Below are 13,109 nucleotides of genomic sequence, written 5' to 3' on the forward strand. Positions count from 1 at the left end.
AGACTTTTAGGTGCGCCTTATGGTCGTGAAAATACGGTAATTCCTTAATTAAGTAGAAACAATAGTGTATAGAGGCCAAATAATGCATCATTGTTACAATATTTATGAACCTGACTATATAAATTCAACCAAATAGATTTAATGTCTAAACCTAACCCAGTAGTTTCTATACATTATAACATTCACCATAAATATAGACAATTCTGAATAACTGGAAAACTGTACCAGAGTCTGAATCGTAGCTGAGGTCCTGGTAGGTTTGTCACCAATACTTCAGGGGCAGAAAACATTACATTTAAAAGTAAAGTAACGGTGTGTAACATGACATGAAGTCCAGTTTCATGCATGAAAGCCACTTGTTCCACACTGCCTCCTCCAGTGCCAGCACTGACTGCTAGTACTAAACATAAATTGTAAGGTGTGGAATGGTCTAATGTACTAAGGCTTCAGAAGATGTTTAGTATGCTGTTTGGAGGCTTGTGGTACAGGAGTCTGAAATGACCTCTGAGTTCACTAAAGCCTGAGGCCAGCTCTGAGAAGGATCACAAAATATGATGGAAGCCAAATGTCAGCAAGCTTTTTGATTTCATTTTACATTCCACTGTGTCTGTAGGACAGTATTAGACGATAGGGGCATTCTTTACAGAGGAGTAAGGCTTTTAATGATATTTTAAATGAGAATTGTTGCTCTTTTTGTCAGTTGATATTCTTCTTTCTGGCTGATGAGTCCACTCCAAACTCTTTGTGGTCTTTTTTACAGAGAGCGAAAAACAACAAAGACATCTCCATCCTACCTCTGCCCTCTTCTTCTAATATAACCTCTATAGTGGAATGCTAATGTTTTCTAGAGTTTCTAGCATTGATATACAGAGGAGGTAGCCTGGATACTAAATAGGGGGCTGGATGGCATAAATCCCTGAACAAACATTGAATGGGTAATGACCCAAAGTGCTGCAAGACAGTCATTGTAGCTAAAAATAACCACAACTGGATTTTCACTGGGGACTTCATTATTTTACTACTTCACCAAATGTTGATTTAAATTTATAAGATATGTTTAGTGGATTGGTTGTGTTCCTTCCCAGTGCTCAGACCCAGTAAGAATCCAGGGTCATGTTTTAGTAATGCATCCTCATGTAGATTAGCAATGAGTCCACACATTGAAATAAAAGCACAAAAACACCGTGCTGCAGGTGGTGATGCATTTGCTTTCATCAAAGTTGCATTGCCTTCCTCACCATCAGTTGTGTTGTGCAGAGGCAGGGCTGGTACACAGTTCTCTACAGTAAATAGCCCTATTCAACTACTGTTCAAATCCATGTCATGGCAAGAACCACTCAACTAAATAAAGGAAACAAAAGTCCATCACTATTTTAAGACAATGAAGGTCAGGTAGCTTGAAATATGTGAAGAACTTTGAAATTATCCTGAACTGCAGGCACAGAAACAACTCATGTGGACAACTCCAGTAAGAGAAGACCAAGAGTTAACCTCTGCTGCATAAGGTAATTCTTGGAAGCCTCAGAAAACACAAATGAACAGCACCTCAGATCAGAGCCCACAAAAATGCTTCCAAAGTTCTTGTTTCTTTTTAAAACACATCTTTGTGCTCATCTTGTTTCCAACAAACATTGTTAGTTTCAGTCTGAAGTCTTGAGAACTTTGATTTTTCAACCCACCCCCTCACCTTACTGTCTCTCTCTCTCACACACATACACAAACATCCACAAAGCCTGGAGGGAAACAACAAGCTTCTGGAGAACACTGCATTTGCAACTGGAGCAGACACAGTTTGCCCGACAGGATTTTCTCCAAATCCTTCGATTGAATTTCTCCCTCCCGTGAGGAGGAGATGCTGCTGCTCCCTTCCCAGCCCAATATCCCCGAGCAAACACTTGTGTCAGCTGTTTGTGTTTGCCAATACATTATGACTATGAATATTTAAAGGAAAAATTGAGCCCCAGTGTTCACACTCACTTCATTTACAATCATATTGTTATTCAGCTCGCCGTGCTATTGGCCACATAATTCAACATTACTGGAGTTTGTGATACAAATTTCTTCCTAATAAAGCTGACTTATATGTGTAAATTACATTATTGTTTTTTTACTTGATTTTTTTATCTTATGGGTAAAACAAAATTCACAGTAAATCTTAATTTAGAGATTTCTTCATGGCCAGTGGGTTGAAATAATCCTGCCTCTGCAGTGTGGTTCACATATGGGACAGCAGCTGCCGCTAGTGGAAGTGATAGTATGTATAAAAGCCTGATTTGAATTGCTTCAGTGCTGTCTCGGTTATCAGCACTGTTTATTTCCTGTGCCCTTTCATTGTACTTGATGTCTATCAGCAGTGTTATTGATGAGCACGACATCGCAGCCGTTCTCCTCAGCGTCTCTCCATTCCATTCAAGCCATGTTTACTTGAGCTGATATAAATTGAGTGAATGCAATTGATTTTGGGCATCTGCCTTTCACCGAAGGGGGAAGTCAGGGAGAGGAAAGGAGGAGAGAAGGCAGCACCTCGATGAAGTGACAGACAGAACTGTGTGTGTGTGTGTGTGTGTGAGCGAGATAGAGACAGACAGATGGTCTTGCTACACAGGAGCCTGCCCTAATGTAGTTTTGTGCAGCCCTTATCACCGCTGGCAGCATTTTGGCACAATTTAAACAGATACAGGGAATAGTAAACACAGCTAAGATCTAAAAGCATTATTACACATCTCACAATGCCACAAAAAAGTGCCAAATAAAAATTATTTTATCTGTTTGTGCGAGCGTTAAATGAATATGGATATGACTGCAGTGCAATATTGTGTTTTGGCCTTTTAGCTGGAGCAATGGTAATGCTATTTGGTCACTGGTGTAGGATGTTGTTGCCATGGACAACTCTTGGTGGTCTGAACCCGCACTTGAGTTTTTCCTCCACCTAGGGGCATTGAAATGGTTAACACAACTTTAACATAAAGCTGAGAGTATACCGAACTTTTTGGTTAGCAGTTCATGATTTACACAGCTATAGTGGTTGTAGTTTGTTACTTTCTGGACACAAAAATATATATATATATATAAATAAGTATAAATATCAGGTTTTGCTCTCTGCTTTGATTTGTATTTGTGCTTTTGTATAGCTAGCTGACTTCGCTCCATGTAGACTAGATTACCAATATAGGGAAGGTGGTGCAGGGAATTGTAGTTTCAGATGGCAGGTCAGACTGTATTCAAAAATGAATGTTGAAGGAACAAAGAAGAAATGGCTTGAATATTCATAATTTAATAATAAGAGCATTAAAGCTAAAGATCTAAAGATCGCTTCAATCCCTGGTTTTGGTAACATCCTACACTCAGCTAAAGCCACACTACCTCCTGTATAATAACTTGGATCTTGTGATACAGTGCAATAACTTTCTTTTTACAGCTCTTATGTAAATAATGTAAAATGTCATTTTCACCATACTGGATCATAATGTGCTAACAATTCAGTACTGCAGTCATTTTATTCTGTTATTTAATCAAGCATTCATTCACCTTGTGTTCATTTTTATTTATCTATTTTTTTTAAATATTTTTTGCTATTTTTTTTTCTCTTACATGTTCTGTACATGTGCTGTAACACTGTCACTAATAGATGTCACCAAGTTGTAATTATTTCTTGTAATTATTTCTTAATTATTTAGAATATATTCTACCAATAATTAAGATTACATCTTCAATGATGTGATGTGATGAAATCACATTAATTTCATTTTCAAATTGATATTTTTGCTAGATCTCATGATACTTAGTGTCAGGGCTTTTGTTTTGTGTTTTGGTTTTGCCTGTGTTATTTCCTGTTTTATTTTGGCATTTCCTGTTTTGTTGTTCACTGACTCTCCTCTCGTTGCAGGCGTCTTGACTTCCCCCTCCTTGTGTTCTCCCTCCTCCTCCCGGTGATTACCTGCTCCTCCCTCATGTGTCCCACCTGTGTCCAATTGTCCACCCTGATCCTTTTGTATTTAGTCTCTGTCCTCCCTGCACTCGGTGCTAGTTCGTCTCGTCGCTTTGGGATTGTGCCTGTGCCTTGCCAGCCTTGACTCCAGTGATCTCCCGGTGACTAAGCCTTGCTTTGGTTTTTTTTGACTGTTATGAATCTGTGCTAGAACTTCGTTTTTGCCACGCTTAGTGTGACCCTTAGTTTGTTGTTGATTTTGTTTTTTTTTTAGCCCTGCGGGCGTAAAATAAAAGACGCTTTTGCTATACCTGCTCTGCTTTCTGCATCTGTGTCCGCACTGACACGCAACCCTGACACTTAGTAAGTATTACACAAAACCAGGGTCAAACTTTGAGGTAAACAAAAGTGCTACATTTATTTTTTTGAGTTTTTTTTTTTATTTTGAATGTAAAATACTTCAACGTATTCCTTGGTCAGGTGACATCACTGTCCACTGCCCTGATTACGGATACCACAATAATCACATTATACACTACACACACACAAACCACTAATATCTACATTTACTGCTTAATTTTAATAATTGACGATTGTCTTGAAAAAGAAGGCAAAGTTATCAAATACAATCTACAAAGGGGGGTCATCAGAAAACTTTTACAATACACACTGACCATAGTGTTATGGAGTTTACCTGTTATGTATGAAGAAGAAAAAACAACGTAAAATGCTACTAATACTGAGTTTCTAAGTAGTACCACTAATGCTGCTACAGGCAGTGATATATAGTATATATCCTATTTGTGTCATTGCTGATACACAGCTAACCTTTGCTGCCTGTGTATTTTCCCCCTCAGTCTGATTTACTCAACATGTCAATTCAGCCCACGATACAAAATGTCAAAACATATTGAACAAAACTCTGATGAAGCAAGGCCATCTTTTATCACCCACATTAAAAGAGATCATTTCCTGCAGGAAAAACGAGCCCTGCTGTAACGTGTACAGATTGCACTTGTATGTTTCCTGAGGCGTCGTTTTTGCTATCAACAGCAGATATTTATAGCTGTCCACCAACTCAATTTCCGCGCCTTTGATTATAGTGGGCGGTAATCCTCTGAAACTTATTGCTTCGTCCTTAGTTTTTAAAATGTTTGAGTCAAAGAGGGATTCATCACAGCACGATGCAAAACCATCATCTTTGCAGCAACACAGCCACATCCATCCATCCCCTTTTGCTGCAAAGGGCCCAAAGGAGGATCCCTGCAGTCCACCAAATGACTTTCATTAATTTGCAGTTTATCTTTTCTTTACACTCATCAAATATTCACATAGAACTGTTTCTGTTCTCCTTGGAGGTGCCACATTTTTCTAATCATTCTGTTTTATTGGCCTTATTGCCTGTAAATTGCTTCATGTAGCAATGTCACCTTACAGGGCTTTACTAATAATATCATCTGATTCAATTTCAAACCCACCATATGAAATCAGTACAACCGCGCCACTAATTATCAGCAACTCGGCTTCATGATTTCATAATACCATAAGTTAGTTAGCATTTAGTTCCTAACATCACACCATGTTGCACAAGCTACTGGATAAATGTTTGAGCTAATGTTAAAGCTGTTATGTATGCTGTTATAAGTTGTGTATGCTTATATTAAAAGAAGAAGAAAGAAAGAAGAAGAAGAAACCCAGGAAGTCTGAGCTTCACAACAGACATGTACAGGTGGAAATTAAGGTAATTAAGATTAAGAATGACTTCATTATTAATCCCTGTGGGGAAATTAAGTATATATAGATTATGTTACCTTAATATTGCAACACAAATTGGACTTAAGTGGAATATTGTGGAATAATGGTACAATGAATATGGTGCAGTGTGAACAGATATGTCATCTTACAGTGTTTTCTGATGCATCCAGTTCTCACCAGAAAAAAAAAACATAACCTGAGGTCAAAATTTCCAGCACTTGAAAGTAGCGTTTATAGTTGCAGGACTTGTTGCCAATGTACCTTCGCTAAACATGCCAAGAAGGGAATGGTTTTTATTGGTAAGACAAACATAACCCGTAGTTAATGCTTAACCCAAACAAGGAGTGGAAACAAAATCTGCATATCAGAATTTGATAGTGGCTGAAAACAAAACAGGGTGGACGTTCTTCTTGAGTGAAGGTCCACCACATTGCCTGTAACACCACCATCCCCATCCTACCCCAACTTTTGGGGCTACCGCTAGCATGGGGCATGTATAATTAACCCTCATGGACTGTTCGCAAACACTACCCTTATGTGTTGTTCGGGACAAAAGCGTCCCCTAACTTTAACGGTTTTAAAAATATATCAGATAAATATTTTTAGAAATTTTTTTGCATAGACCTTTTAATTAACTTCAGTTCTAATCAACAGTAGTGAAATAATCATTTTCCCCCAGGATTTTAATATGGTCATTAAGTTGTTAACTGTAAAAATCACCTCCTACCAACAGGGTAAACCACCAACAATCAAGAATGCATGATTATGTAGTGCCATGGCTGTGCAGTCAAAAAAAGTGTGGTTATAATGTAAGCCTATGGGACAAAATGGGAGAAAAAAAGAAAATCCAGTGCTGTGCAAAAACTAATAATGCAATAAAGTCAATTTTTTTACTGATGTTTGATATGACCAAGACTGTAATAAAGGTTAAAAAAAATCCAGTCCACATTCACCTTTTCTATTAAAAATGAGCAATTGTGTGTTTTTTTTTCAATTTTCAGCACCACCCCTTATAAAATTGGTGATTAAAGGGTTAAAATCCTGGGGGAAAATGATTTTTTCACTACTGTTGATTAGAACTGAAGTTAATTAAAAGGTCTATGCAAAAAAAAATTCAAAAAAATATTTATCTGATATATTTTTAAAACCGTTAAAGTTAGGGGACATTTTTGTCCCGAACAACACATAAGGGGGTAAAATTTGCCCACAGTGTATTATTGACGTATGAAAAATTTTAAAATCATATTAACAAAATTTACGTAAAATTAAGCTTGTTGAGCAAAAATGATTCAATTTGTTCACATATTGACAAAGTTACGGCCAAAATAAACAGAAAAATTTCTCTCAGAGGACAAAAATGTCCCGAACAGTGCATGAGGGTTAACTAAATGTGGCTTTGTTTTTGAGGACGTGTGTTGTCTTATGGCAGAGGTTTCTGCAATTCAATCCTGTTTCTAATAGTGAGCCTCAAAATGGCTCACACTCTATCTTGGTCCGCTACTAACTTTGCAGCAACCAACTGCAATAATTATTGTTTATCTCTACAAAAAAAGATTATATTGATGATATTTGCAACACCCCCACAGAATTATTGAATAAAAAAAGGATATAACAGGATATCAGGATATAACAAAATTTCCTTTAATAATACAACAGCAGTATTGATGCCCTCTGATTTGTTGACACAAATCAATGCTACATTTCATATGAAACACAGGGAAACAGTGGAAAATATGTATAAATATAAAATCATGAAATTTATGCGATGTATAACATATAATTTAGCACACTATATGTTATAAGGTTATCATTTGCTCTGTTTTTAGTGTCCAGCTGAAAATATGTTTGGGCCAGTGGCGTAGGAAGCATTAAAAATGTGGGGGGGACACCTTCTGTGGGTGGGTGGTGAAAAAAAGTACATCAGTATATTGTGAAATATAATAATATGAAGTAGTTGTGATTTCCTGCAGATTTTAACAGGTTGTTAAACTATTTTACCTACAGAAGTAAACACTTAATGACTATTTCAGAGACAGATTCAACAAAAACTCGGTGACAAACAGAAACTAATTCCAAGTGAAACAACAGTTTTGTCAAACATACTGGTGCTACTACACTAACAGCCTCCATATCTGAGGCATTCTCTCATTTACTGAGACAAAAAACTGGCAAATCTCATAGAAAAATGAACCAAACTGCTTAATGCAGATAATACTGAAACACTAAAAATACTAACTTACAAAAAGATGCATGTCTTTATTTTTATTTGCTTATAAAACTGCTCAATTCACAACAAACCTTGTGGATGTGTTTATAATGATGCGCTGCCTCATCTGCTAGGCGAGGCTGAAGCTAGCAGGCTAACAGGAGCTAACCTGGCCTCATTACAATATGGGTTAATGCTGAAAACAACTCTAACTCTCCGTGTCTTTGTTAGAATCTCCTCATGTCCATTGTGTGTGGGGAGGGAGCAGAAAAGGCAACAACATGTCATCAGACAAATAATACCGTCTACTGTAACTGAAAGTAAACAGCAGCTTCCTCCCAACTTTTCTAAGTTGATTTAACATCAACCTAACGTCCCCTAGGGCCATGTAACAAAGCAGTAAGGCTTCAGCATGAGCTGGACTTTGTGGGATGACACTGACGTTACCTCCTCCAGCTTTGACCAGCACCGACGGTTCTCTTTACGGTGTTTTACGCTTGCTCGAAGAAAGCCACTGGCTTTGTTAGGTCCGTTACTATACTACTACGGTATAGCAGCGCTGTGGTAACCAGGAGTGGATTTCAGCGGTGTGGTTATTCTCTTATGAACCAAGTGGAACAGAGTTTTTCACGAGCAATCGCAACAGCGTTAGGTGGAGTTTCCTACTCAGTAAATGTGGGGGGGGGGGGGGGGGGGGGGGGGGGTCCAAATGGGCCGTTTTAAAATGTGGGGGGGACACGTCCCCCTCTGATATAATGGTAGCGACGCCTATGGTTTGGGCCCTTGTGCTACATGATAGCCTGCATAATAGCCCATTACACCCTTTTAGTTTTGCTGGGCAGACTTAGCAAGGCTTTTCTTTGCTAACAATAGCTGTCTACTATGAATGAAGGATCTAAATGGTGAGGCCTTAAAACCAACACAAAGATGTAAAAGATCCTAACATGAGTAGAAATGTAAACTTCACAAATATGAGAAAATCTTGATTTCTTTTTTAAGGCAACACTGTTGGAAAGTTAGAGAAAATATGTCAGTTAATGAGTTTAGGTAAGATTCCATCAACAGCTTGCAAAAACAACATGTTTGTTTCTTTGCAGCTCATCTGATGACTGAGCTGGCTCCTCACCTCCTGCTGTCTCTCTGAGGGGACAAACAGAAAACGATTACTCCTCATGGCACGGACGCTTGGAGCATGGAGTAATTACTTGTGTTTATTACTTTTATGTAGCCATAATCATCTGCTAGATCATTTACCTTTTGCCTCTGATCATGCTATGTGTGTGTAGAAACACCTGTCTGAATAATCATTATTAGATTTCCACGAGTGACAGCAGTGGATTGTTTCAGAGACATTCTACTGCAGGGAATAACAACCAATGACAGATCCATCAGAGTAATCAATAACTAATTATGTAAAAGCAAATACTTTCAAACTCATGAGTTTCTGTTTCCTAACAGAAGCCAACATTAGTTTCATTATGGCCACCTTCTAAATCTCAACTAATGGGTTTTTATTATAACTAAGACAATTAAGGTTCCCTAATTGATACCATTAGTTTATGAATCATCGTGGAGAAGAAAGGTCACAAAACGTCTGTAGTGTGGAGATATTTTGGCTATTTTGTTTTTGTTTGTTGAAATTATATCTAAAGTACTTAGAACTTGCACATGCAGCCACGTTACTTGTGTTTTATAATATTGCCCCTTCGGAGTCGACGGCATCGTATAGGATGCCGGAACGCATGTTTTACAAACTCGCATATGGTTTGAATGGTCGATGTTTTTTTTTCTCCCAAAAGAGGCTTTCTATTAGTATACTCCGCCATGTCTCTGTCTTGTTTACAGGCTGCGTCTATGGGAAAGTCAGTGTCCAATCTGACGATTGAACGAGATCACAAGGTGCTCAAAATCCAATTGAAAAGCTTTCTGCTCTCACGTGGTATATCAAAGATGGCTGATTAGACAAGAGAAATATCTCCCATGACTAGCTGTGTTGCCTACATGGCTGAAAAGCGGGTCTGATTGCAATAATAGATGCATAGCGGACCGTTATCTCAGCTGGAATGTGCGTCGTTCTGTATACCCCTATTATACACTGTTATTTCTTACTGGAAACATTTTATTTGACTTATTAGCGTAACTATGTTTTGTTACGCTAACCCGGAAGTTACGTCGAAGAAGTTCCAGGTGAACTGGGGAGATATTTCTCTCAGGGTAAACAGCGCCCCTTTGATGTAGCGCAGCTTCATTTTTCAAATATTGCAGTGACAAATGACAAAGTTGAAAGAAATATAAAGAAAATAAAGCTCAAATGACACACAGGATATTCCTAGAGTAGCTGACAAGCTGTGAGGCAGTCCTGTAACAGTGGCATCAAATTCAATAGTGTGAATGGCACTTTTTTCACTTAGTGTAATAAATTACATTTCTACTATAGCTAGACCCTTCATTTTTTACACACTTATACAATACATTTTTTGCCATATCACCCAGCCCTATGACCAAGTAACACGCAGGTGCCGACTCACAGTGCAAGCTTCCTGCTTCCATTTTCTGCCCACCCGACTTAGCTCCAGTCCTTTTTGCTAATACTATACTATCTGCTAAACTGGTCAGGCTTCTCTGAGCACTGGTGACAGTGTGCAGAGGATGACTGGCATCGTCCAAAATAGCCAGAAGTTTTTTTTAGTGTTCTCCTCTCTGCCACTGTCACCAGGGAGTCCAGCTTCATGCCCACCACAGAGCCGGCCCACCTGATAAGTCTGTCCAGACTGTTAGCACACCATTTTTTCATGTTACCCCCCCCCCCCCCCCCCCCCAGCAGACCCCAGCATAAAAAGTGTACTAGCCACCACAGGCTGGAAGAACATGCACAGGAGTTACCTGCCGATGTTGAAGGATTCCAGTCTTCACAGAAAGTAGAGATGGTTCTGGCCCTTCTTGTTCAGGTGATCTGTACAGCATGTCCAGTCCAGCTTGTTGTCCAGCCACAACCCGAGGTACTTGTAGCTGCCTACAATCTCCACCTAGTCATCCCTGATGGTCAAGGGTGTGGTTGTGGGCTGGACTTCCTGAAGTCATCTGACTCCAGGTGACAAAGTCACTGACTACATTCCTGTACTCGTCCTCTCCATCACTCCATCCCTCCAAGGTCTTCAACATGGCATCCCATCCAGTCCAGCAGCACCACCAAGGACTCCTGCTCAGCCAAACATTTATATATATGTTTTTTGTAAATAGTATTTTCTGATTTTTTATAAATACATTGTACATTTTCATAATGCCCACTGGTAAATAGTTAGAAATGTTCAAATTGTATCTTTGTAAGTATTGTACATAACAGAAAAATAAATGATTTACTGTTGTCACTGAGAAGTTGTTCAAAAGTTTAAATTATAAATAATGTTTATATTATAAGTAATGAAACACATAATGTAACAAGGTTAGAAGAGTTTAAGAACACAAAGACAATAACAATTTAATATACAATTTAATAAATAACCATTTAAATAACACATAAAAAATCACTGCTGTCCACCATCCTCTCCAATGAGCTGAGGTCTGTCCATTCTTTCTCTGCTCTCTCTCTCTCCCTCTCTCCTCTCTCCCTCTCCCTCTCTCTCTGCTCTCCCTCCCTCTCCAGCCTCACGTCCTCCGTTATCCATTGTCAGATTTCATCTGTTTCCCTCTGCTCCTCAAACAAAATGACCGTTTGATTTAATAACGATAATATTGCTCCTCACTTGAACTATACTTTATACTTTACTACAGTAAACAGTCAAGAAACAACATTTAATCAAAACGTTTAGTTTACAGCGCCTCGTATCAACAGGATGTCATGTTTGTAAATATAAGCCGCTATCACTACTAGCATTTTAAAAATGAACCTTGAACTACTGCCTTTTACTTACATTTAAATGTGATTTCGGCACTACTGCCGCTCGCTTGGTCCGTCATTTTACTGTTGAAAAAAATGGGCCCGCAAAACATCTTGGGATATGTAAGGCCACGAAGGATGGTAGCGATGCATCCTCCGAATTCAGGCAAAAGGAGGATGCATTTGGAGGACGCATTTTAAGGACCCTTCAAATTTTGGCGAATTGGGACATCCTTTGTGCAGCGTTGTGATGTAAGCGGTCTTAAAATGCGCACTCCGAAGGATGCAGACCCTGAATTGGAACACAGCTATAGTGTTGTATTTGCTCAACTAAAAAGCTTGGTGGATTCTGCACACAGACACGCTCTTCAACTGAATAAATAAGGGCCATTCCTGTAAAAGGTTTCTCAAAAGGGGTGAGCATTTTTAGGTTATTGGACAAACCTGGGATTGAACAAGGAACCATTACGAACCTGGCATGCCTTTAACCAGGGACCTTCAGCCCTTAAAGCTAATGCTCTCCTAACTGAGCTATTTTAGCACATCTGCTATGTGTCGGGGTGAAAATCCCCTTGTTTCCTTCTGATTCCCCTGAATTAGTTTGTAGGGAAGGAGCAGATAAATTCTGGTCTCAAAATTATAATTTATTAAACAATGAGGCAAATTCTGAGTCGCAGAGCTCTGGGTTGTTGAGATACAAAGAACAAGGCAAGAACAACCATGAACAACAAAGAACAACTCATCAACAACCACTCTACATGGAATTCACACATTGATATACCCCATGGGCGTTCCCGCCTGCCGGCCCACAGGGGCATCTACTACCCCCCTGCAGACCCTGGGTCATACAGCAACTAGACCATTAGTGTTTACTGCCAAATAAGGTAAAACTTCAATTCCTTAAATCTCATAGGTTGGGAGGCTGATGTCCGGATGACCATAAACTGGGCACTCAGGAGAAAAACACATTCCTTTAGTATCTGGCTTTTATCAGGTCAAAGGTGCTGCTATCCTTGGTCTGAATTTATGACCATCTCGTACCAACCGGAGCTCTCTCCAGAGAGCAGAAAAACAAGAGAGACAGAGAGAGTCAGCTACAAATCTAAGTTATATGAGAAGAATAACATTCCACACTTCTTAATACATTCAGTATACTTACTTTCATTTTCTATAAAAGTTCCTAACATAAAAACTAATAAAAACACATTATTGAATAATAAACACTTACAAATACAATGCATATGTATAAAAATGAATAGAAACAAACTTCAATATATGTGAACACACGCTACATGGTAACACAGTGCAAAGTAAATACTTTCACCCTTCAACTCCCTCTTTTG

The sequence above is a fragment of the Parambassis ranga genome, chromosome 5 (genome assembly GCF_900634625.1).
Source record: "Parambassis ranga chromosome 5, fParRan2.1, whole genome shotgun sequence".
Taxonomy (NCBI): Eukaryota; Metazoa; Chordata; class Actinopteri; family Ambassidae; genus Parambassis; species Parambassis ranga.